A 9,420-nucleotide genomic window follows, 5' to 3' on the forward strand; every position below is an offset into this window, starting at 1 on the left:
ACACACACACACACACACACACACACACACACACACACACACGAACACAATAAGAACTCTTTTTAGGAAAAGTTATTTGCCCATGGAATTTACCCTGATATATATTTTCATATAGACTCATTCTGATTTTCTACCTCAAATAATATTTATTACATTCCCTATATAAACTTTTGTAAAGAAGAAGCAATTTTGTTGAACTGGTAATCAGCAAGAAAACTTAAAAGTAGTTCCCTAGCCCTTAACCATGCTTGCATAAATTGCTGATAAATAAGATTTAGGTCAGATGCAATACATTCAGTCATATCTCACAAAACACTGTATGCTAATGAGTTTGCTGCGAGGCCCCTCTATCCAGAAACAATCATACCACTGTCTAAATGTATCTCTTTTATTGCTAAACATCTCAGCACTGAATAATCCAGTGTAGAAGAGAAAATGGATCTTCTGTTCGATGAATATTTTCCCTATTGTTTTCTTAAACTATTCTCTAAACTTTTTATAGGTGACAATAGCAGAATTCTTGGGTCTCCCTTTTGTGTTTTGTCTAATTGCTACTGGTTTGAGAATACACCACTTGTACTTTTAAGCCTGGAGGAGATAGATCAGTGAGTGATGGAAGTAATGTTCTCATATGGTTCATAAAGCTAATTATTTTTGTAGTATATCTGGAATCCAGCTTTTGCAATGAGAGCATTTAGATAATAATATTGATTTTCTAACATTCCAATAGACTGTTCTAATATGAAACCAGTCATAAAATATAACTGATGTAACCAACCCATTAAAAATTGTTATGGTAATAGTTAATCTGTGCATTTTTATGTATTGATTTGAGGTTTGTTTTTGAAAATATGTATTAAAGTGTCTTGAATGAATCTTAGAGGCAATGCAATAGTTGCTTTTCTTCAGGTATGTAGATTCAGCATCATTCTCAATAGAACTTGTTCAAATGGCTAAAGAAATACTTGCGTTAAAGACCAGTGTTCATGGTACTGGAAGGTACTCTATAAGCCACCAAAGTAGAAAGGTGAACAATAACCCAGCTTCAAATCCTTCAGTCTATGATTGTGGTTCATTTTTTCTCTTTACTCTTTTGGTTCTTTAGGTGGCCTGGAACTGAGCTCCCAAATAAATCTCACGGGGCTTATTGTTTTTTTTTTTTTTTTTTGAAGGCCCACTCTTAGCGAGGTTTAATTTAATTTAATTTTTCTTAGCTTAAATTAACCTGCCTGCCTTTTACCTCTGGACTTTTATCTTTCTGTATTTTATATGCCTTTATTTACTTACTCCATGAGTTGCTGTGTAGCTGGGTGGCTGCCCCATGATGTCCTCCTTCTCCTTCTTTTGCTCCTCTATCTTTATTTGCTCTTTTTCCTATTTATTCTTTCCTGCTAATCCCGCCTATTTCTCTCTCCCGCTTCGCCAGTGAGCTCAGGTGTTTCAGATAGAAAAAGGGGTAAAGTTTCACCCAGTTAAACAAATGCAACATGAAAGAATGTAGCACATCTTTGCATCAATGTTCCACATCATAAAAAAGTAACACATTTTATAGAAATATTCTATGACATACAATCATAACCTGCCAACAAGATTTTCTGACTCAATTATGGCACAAATCTTGTTAGAATAACCAAACAATATTTGATTTGATTTATGGCCAATCCATGAGATGAAACTCATCCCTAACACTACTTGGGTGGCCAAGAATCTGAGACTACACAAGCTGGGAACATAGGAGAAAGCAACATAATAATACATTGATAAAGAACATGCTGATGGAGGAAGGTCATTGGTTAATTAAATAAAGAAGCTGCTTGCCCTGATAGGTTAAAACATAGGTGGGAGGAGTAAACAGAGCAGAATGCTGGGAGGAAGAGGAAGTGAGCTGAGTGTCAACAGCTCTGCGCTCTGGAGCAGAGACGCCATGCTCCTCTCTCCTGGGTGGACACAGGGATAGCTCTGCTCTCTGAGACTCATGTGATGAAGCTTTGACCCAGGATGGACGTAGGCTAGAATCTCCCTGGTAAGCCACCTTGTGGGCTACAGCAGATTATTAGAGATGGGTTAGTTCAGGTGTGAGAGCTAGCCTAAAAGAGGCTAGACAGAAATGGGCCAAGCAGTGATTAAAAGAATACAGTGTCCGTGTAATTATTTCGGGTAAAGCTAGCTGGGTGGCAGGACTCGTATTACTACAACATGCCAACAAAATGACTCCTTAGGACGTTTTGCCATAGTCATTTGACTTGCTCAGTCATCATTAGAGGAGCTTTCTCCTGGGGTACATGGGAATAGATACAGAAGATCTACAGCTGGACAATGTGTGGAGCATGAGAGACTTGGAACACAGTCATAAATGGATGTCTCCAATAATCACATCCCCACAACACATCTCAGGTAACCATGCAGAAGAGGAAGTGCAAAGCATGTGCTAGCCAGAAGGGATGGAGGACACCAAGGAAATACACCCAACACCAAGCAAGCACAATGGGATCTATGATAACATGAAGTCACAGAAACTGTGACAGCATGCACAGAGCCTAGACAGGACTGGGCCTGATGTGGTCCCAGTGATGAGAGCAGAACTGGAGACAAGCCCCCATCCCTAATCCTTAAACTGTCTCCAATTTGTAACTAGACACAAATAAAAAGTTTGTTTGCTCTAACAGAGTCTCACTAAGGACACAAGCCACCCTTAGGGCCAGGCCCCATCCCCAGCAGTAGATGGCCAATACAAAATATACTCAATGGTATCTCTGGAAGTGTTTTCATCCCACAATGCTTTGGCTATGTGGGTTTTTTTTTCTTTTTTTCTTTCTTTTAACAAATCTTCTACTTATAACTGTAATATTAGTTTCTTATTTTGCTTTAATGGGGAATTTCTTCGTGTTACAATGTGTATGTCTATATGTCTATATTTGTGTCTTTTATGCTTTTTGTTTGAATCTTTGGGGTTTTTTTTGTTTGTTTTGTTACATTCAGGTATGCTTGTTTTATTTTATATCATTTTATTTATATTCTAGATGTCTGGTTTCTGATGGGGAAGAGTATGAAAAGATGTGGGTTTGGATGGATGGGGAGGTAGGGGTGGATCTTGGAGGACTTGTGGGAGTGGAATCATATTTGGAATATTTGTATGAAAAAATCTATTTCCAATTTTAAAAAAAATCTAGCAACAGTTTGTTTACTGCAGAAGAACAATCAGCAGATGGCGCTCTTCTGCAATAAACAGCTTTTGCTTTCTCAATAAAATGCTATGAACAGAAGAGGAAAAAGCAGTAGTGTTTTTATTTATTTATTATTTATTTTTAATTGTTTTTATTGAGCTAGATATTTTTTCTCCTCTCCCGTCCCTTCTATCTTCTCCCATGGTCCCCAATTTACTCAGAGGATCTTGTCTTTTTTCTACTTCCCATGTACATTAGATCCATGTATGTCTCTCTTGGGGTCCTCTTTGTTGTCTAGGTTCTCTGGGATTGTAAATTATGGGCTGTTGTTGTTGTTTCTGTTTTGTTTTATGTCTAATGCCTCAGTAGTATTTTTAAAGTGTTGATAACTTACCTTGTGCTGTGACTTTTGTAGCTGTTTGTTTGGCTTCAGATTTTCCTGGCTCTAAAAAAAAAAAAATTACAATCCTTAGTATAAATATTTTCTAAGACAGATACAAAGATAGTGTTGACAACACATATACTTGTCTTCTGTCTTTCATTAGATATCAGCATATTTAGAACTATACTAATTAGAGTTCTGAGAACATTATTGGACGGTATGACTGACTGGACAGAGCACTGTGTGTAAGAGTGATTCTGAGGGCTCAGCCTCAGATGCTCCTCTGTATTAACCTCTCTCCAACCCAAGGATTAGAGATCACTAAGAAAGGGGGAACGAAAGAGTGCAAGAGCCTCTGGCTGGGGAAGAGCATTGTAAAATGCTGACTTGTTGACATGTTAGGTCATCAGACCCATGAATATCTGTAGTTTTGGCTATTTGCAACAACACACAATTGTACACAGAATTTGCCCAAGATCAAGTTTATCAAACTTTCAGCATGGATGCTTTAGGGACCTTCTCATTGCTTAGAAACTATTAGCACTTGACAGCTGACAGAAGAAGAAGAATTTTTCTTTGGGACATGGCTTCTAGAAAATACCCACTGAATGGCCCTGCACAGATGTACAAATGAGCATTACTAATTAGACTCAGATTATTAATTTGAAAGCAAACAAATAAGAGCTGGGGAGATGTTTCAGAGATTGAGGCCATGTACTGCTTTTCGGGGAACTTGAGCTCTGTTCACAACACCTAAGTAAGGGGGCTCACAATTTCCTGTAACTCTAGTTTCCCAGTGGTCTGTCTCCTTGGGGTTCTGAGGGCAATTGCACTAAAATGTCCATATCCACACTCAGACTGACACACATACACACACTCACACAAAAAACTAAAAATAATAGAAACAAATCTTTAAATTCAAGCAAATAGAATGTGAAGTTGGGAGGCAGAAGTGTTGTCTTGGAGGACCCCAGGAGGGCTGGAGTTAGGTTTCAGGGATAAATATAATCGAAATACATTGTGTACATGTCTAAAAATTAATACATTATTCCAAGAATAAATAAAAGTAATATTAACAAGGGACAATTCAACATCAAAATAGTTTGGCAAAGAGTAATAAGCTCAACTATGTAAATGCTTCAGTATGTAAAATGCTTGCCTGCAAAGCATGGGAACCGAGTTTGAGCCTCTGAACTCACAGACAATAGCTGGGCATAGTGGGAGGCACTCATAACTATAACACTGAGGGACACAGTCAGATCCCTATGGCTTAATGTCCAGCCAATCTAGCCGTCTTAACACATTCCAAGTCAATGAGGAAACTTGTCTTAAAAGAAGGTGGACTATGTGTCTATGAATCGACACCTGAAATGTCCCCCAAACACACATACACACAAATGCATATATTCAAGTGAACACACATGTATATATGCAAATACTCTCCTTTCTTCCTTATGTATAATAAAAATAGAAGGCTGGTGGTGGCGCACGCCTTTAAACCCAGCGCTCAGGAAGCAGAGGCAGGCAGATTTCTGTGAGTGTGAGGCCAGCCTGATTTATAGAGTGAGTTTTAGAACTGTCAGTGCATTCCACAGAGAAATCCCATCTCTATAATAATAATAATAACATTCCATGTCCTTGGAAAAACAAAAATGTTTGTCTCTTATTCTAGAGATAATTTATATCATAACTTACTATAAAAGTAGTAATTCTTTAGTTCTGTATGAATAGAGTATCTATTGTTTTTTTCTATTATTATTATTATTACTATTATTATAGTTATTTATTTAAAACCTGGTTTCTGACTTCTCAGAGATCATTTGAATGACCTTTCTCTCTGCAAGATCACTTACACATGGATGGATATATTTTAAGGAGCATTCTCCATCGGTTCTTATTTCTGCTGTGCCTCAGTTCTCTCTCTAAAACTTGTTTTTATCTATCCCTTACCAAAATTGAAACAAAACAAAACAACAATAATAACAACAAAAAATCCATATTGGTTTATTAATGCACACTGATTTGTTCTCAATACTGTTATTGGATCAAAGTTCCTTTGTTTTAAGATTTAAATACTTTATTTTATGTGAATGAGTGTTTTACGTGCTTGTATGCATGTGCACTACTGCATGTCTGATACTCTCTGAGGTCAGAAGAGAGGGTTCAATTCCTTGGAATTTGAGTTACATATAGATGTGAGTTAGCATGTGGATGCAAGGACCTGATTAGGGCCCTATGCATGAACATCAAGTGCTTTTAAAAGTTTGCTGAGACATCTTTATAGACCACAATTATTTTTTCTTTCTTTAATTGGTTTTATGGAGCTCTACACTTTTCTTTGCTCCCCTCCCCTTCAACCCTCTCCCATGGCACAAAATTCATTGTTAAAGGGACAGTCTGCAAGGCGATTTCAACAGAAGGAAATCTCAGGGTCATACCAACAGCATGAATCCCCCACGATTCCATGTAGTTCTTCCCTGAGTTCAAGATCTTAAGTTAATGTGTGTTAATTTACAACCTCTTCCATGAACGGCATGTCATGAGAAGCGAATAGCATAAAACCAAGGGCCTTTTTAACAGCTCTGCCCACCTGTGGCCACTCAGCCGCAGCAGCAGTCTCAGAGTTACTAAGGACACCTGCAGAGATGATCAGATCTGACATTTGCTTGAACAGAACGCCTGTTTTCAACAGAACTGTTTTCGGGTTTAAAGAGGAGACTCAATCCTGAGACCATAAATGCACAGCAAAAGAAACCCGCACCAAAGCTCACAGAAGAGAAAACACATGAAATCCAGGCAGATCTCCAACAAAGGTACATTCGCTGCCTCTTTTCGATTTCTGCCAAAGAAACTAACACTATTCGAGAGACAAATTCCAAACAAAGGCAGAAATAACAAAAATAATAAAGTGAGATAAATACTCCTTACAGTCACTGAAAAGTTCCCAAATGGTAGTAAGCATTTTTTCTGTATCATCCCAATCAACGTAATATAATGAAAAATTTCAAATGAATTTTTTATGTTGTTATTAACCTTTATTTGACAATTTTAGATGTGTCTTTTCATCAAAAAATATAATTTTAAATAAATTGAATTATCATAGTATCATTCAAATATTATAATAGTTCTGAAATTGATAATCAATATTTATGCCATAAAACCATACACCGGTATATATAAGCCCTTCTTTAACCTATCCAGTACCATAAAACAATAAAAGGAACTAAAATTTGAATTGTAATAAAAGTAACATCCCATATTAAAATGCCAGCATAATCCATCTATCATTCTTTATCATGTTGAAAAAAATTTTCAACAAGTCACTATTCTAAACATCATGAAACATAATAATACAAATAAATTGTCATGGATCTCATGAGCCTAATGTTTCAACTTCTTAAATCCATAGGCATGAAAAAACTTGATTTAACAGAATTGAAAAAATATTGACATTATACATTTAATTAAATAATCATTTTTGTCACATATTCAAGTATTAAAAATGACAAGCTTGTCATTATGGGTCATCATTTGTATTTTGACTTCAATTAATGTTGGATGTAAGTTTCAAATACCTGCAACAAGCAAATAAATTTCTACAATAGAGCCCTAATCATTTGTCTTTGGCTATTGGACAATAGGTGATCATAGTATATTTTAAGAAAAAATATTTGCATCTGAAAATTGTTTTAACATCTCTTCCACCACTGGAAAAAAATCACTGCATTTATTATAGCTATTTTTTAGAATAAAGTAGGAGAAATGAATTACTGTTTCAAAATGGTAACGAGAAAAACTTGAATAATGTATTAGATCCTTCACTTGGAAAATGACAGTGAAATAAATAATAAAGAGCCCATTAAGCAAGGGAAAAATCTGACAAGGGAAATGGAATGAGTAGAAGCAAGTGCTAAGGCAAGAAATTAGTAGTGGTACCATGGTCTCCACATTCGTCATTCCGTAATTCTAGTTTACTGGGCATGGCACTGAAAGATTTCAATCTCAGGGTAGTCATACATTAAATTACTTACACAGCTGTTTCTTCTCAGTAGTCTACAAATCCCTTACGGTTACTAATTGTTGCTTACTAATCTACGTAACTTTAGAACCTAAAGATCTACTAACAAAATTATCTTTAATAAACCCAAAAGAAAATGCACAGGAAATCTAATGAATGATAATAGTGGAAAAGTTCAGCTGATCAGATTGGTATAAAAGTGAACAACCAATCTCCCTTGTTCCTAATAATTAATCTTTTTTTTTTTTTTTTTTTTTTAGGTTTTTCGAGACAGGGTTTCTCTGTGGTTTTGGAGCCTGTCCTGGAACTAGCTCTTGTAGACCAGGCTGGTCTCGAACTCACAGAGATCCGCCTGCCTCTGCCTCCCGAGTGCTGGGATTAAAGGCGTGCGCCACCACCGCCCGGCTAATTAATCATTTTTTAAGCAGAAAGCCTTTTTATTTTGAAGTTCAGAACTTTATTCTCAGTAGATTATATTGGAAACAGACAACGTTTGTACAAGTGGAACTTTTGGTATCTCCCTAGAGAAAGAAGAAAGCAGCTCTTCGTTAGGCAAGTCATGAATCAAATCCTTTGACTGATTTTCAGAAAAGATAGTTCAAATGGCAGCCCCTTGAAGGTTTTGCAACACACAAGACATTTAGGTTAAGCAAGAGAACTAAATATAGAAGTTTACTGAAGGTGAGTTACTATCGTCTTGAGTGCTTCTCCCGCCCACCTGATCCATCAGCAGAGGGTGTTGCAGTTTATTAAGTTTCTGCTTCCCTACCTCCAGTCATTGTGTGTCCACTGGGACACATATTGGTACTTTGCTTGTTTGGTGACAGAAAAGTTGGAAGTACATAAGAATTAGAGGGATATGGTGAAGGCCACGTAGCTGCTGAGGGAGGAAAAAGAATTCTGGCAAAATCAGTATCCATGGCTGTATCTTCCGTGACTCTCCACCTATGAGATATATGAGCTCTCCAACGTTCCGGAACAGTCGTTAGATTACTAATACCCTTCAGAGGAAGAAATGTATCATAATTACTTTTCCAAGAGAGGTCATTTAAAGAAACTGAGGCTTGAGGACTGGTACTGAACAGTTAGACAGCTGCAGGAGGAACCATCACCTGATGGTACTATTACTGAAGCTTTGCCCCTTGCCAGAGTGGAAGGTGATTTATCATTCTTGTGGTGCCATATTGTAACCAGACCTCGGGAGCAACCGGTGTGCTTGCAAGTGAAAGAAATTACAAAACATGTTCATACTTGCCCTAATAAAAATAATTAAACATTGGGGAAGGAAATAAAGATAGAATTGCAGTGTCTTTGACATAAACCATGAGAGAAATCCATAGTCACAATTCAAAAGTTAAATTTGGACCAGCACTGTCACATCTTCCAAACCCTCCAAGAGCACACATCCTTTTAAAATAAGATACAAGAATCTGAAAACAATTTATCCTGAACTTCGATAAGCTGATCAATCAGGGTATGAATTATTTCTCACTATTCTTATAGAACGATATTCTCATATTTTCTTATGAAACTGAGCTATGTCTTTCACACAGATGCTACCAAAATAGAGGAAGATTTAAAATTAAACTAAGAATTTATGTGCTTACAAGTTCTTAGGCTAAGCCTCTTGTACTTATTGCTCCAGGAAAGCATATTTCTGGGATAATGATTCATTTTAGTATGATAATCACTCTATTGAGATGAAATTAATAATGAAGCAGCCTTGGTCATTCTGTCTGACCAAGGGTGCTGATGTCTGGATGAACGGCCCAGGTGCTGCCAGATATGCAAATTGTAAGATGGTGCAAAGTGCAGAAATATGAATAATTTATCAAAATAATCTCTTACTGTTAAAG

The 9,420-nt window shown here is 36.8% G+C and overlaps 1 pseudogene; it reads left to right on the forward strand.

Moving 5' to 3' along the window:
• The first annotated feature begins 2,282 nt into the window (after positions 1-2,282).
• Positions 2,283-8,837, forward strand: LOC101993179 (annotated as a pseudogene).
• The last annotated feature ends 583 nt before the right edge of the window (positions 8,838-9,420 follow it).

This window comes from Microtus ochrogaster, linkage group LG9, assembly GCF_000317375.1.
Source record: "Microtus ochrogaster isolate Prairie Vole_2 linkage group LG9, MicOch1.0, whole genome shotgun sequence".
Lineage (NCBI taxonomy): Eukaryota > Metazoa > Chordata > Mammalia > Rodentia > Cricetidae > Microtus > Microtus ochrogaster.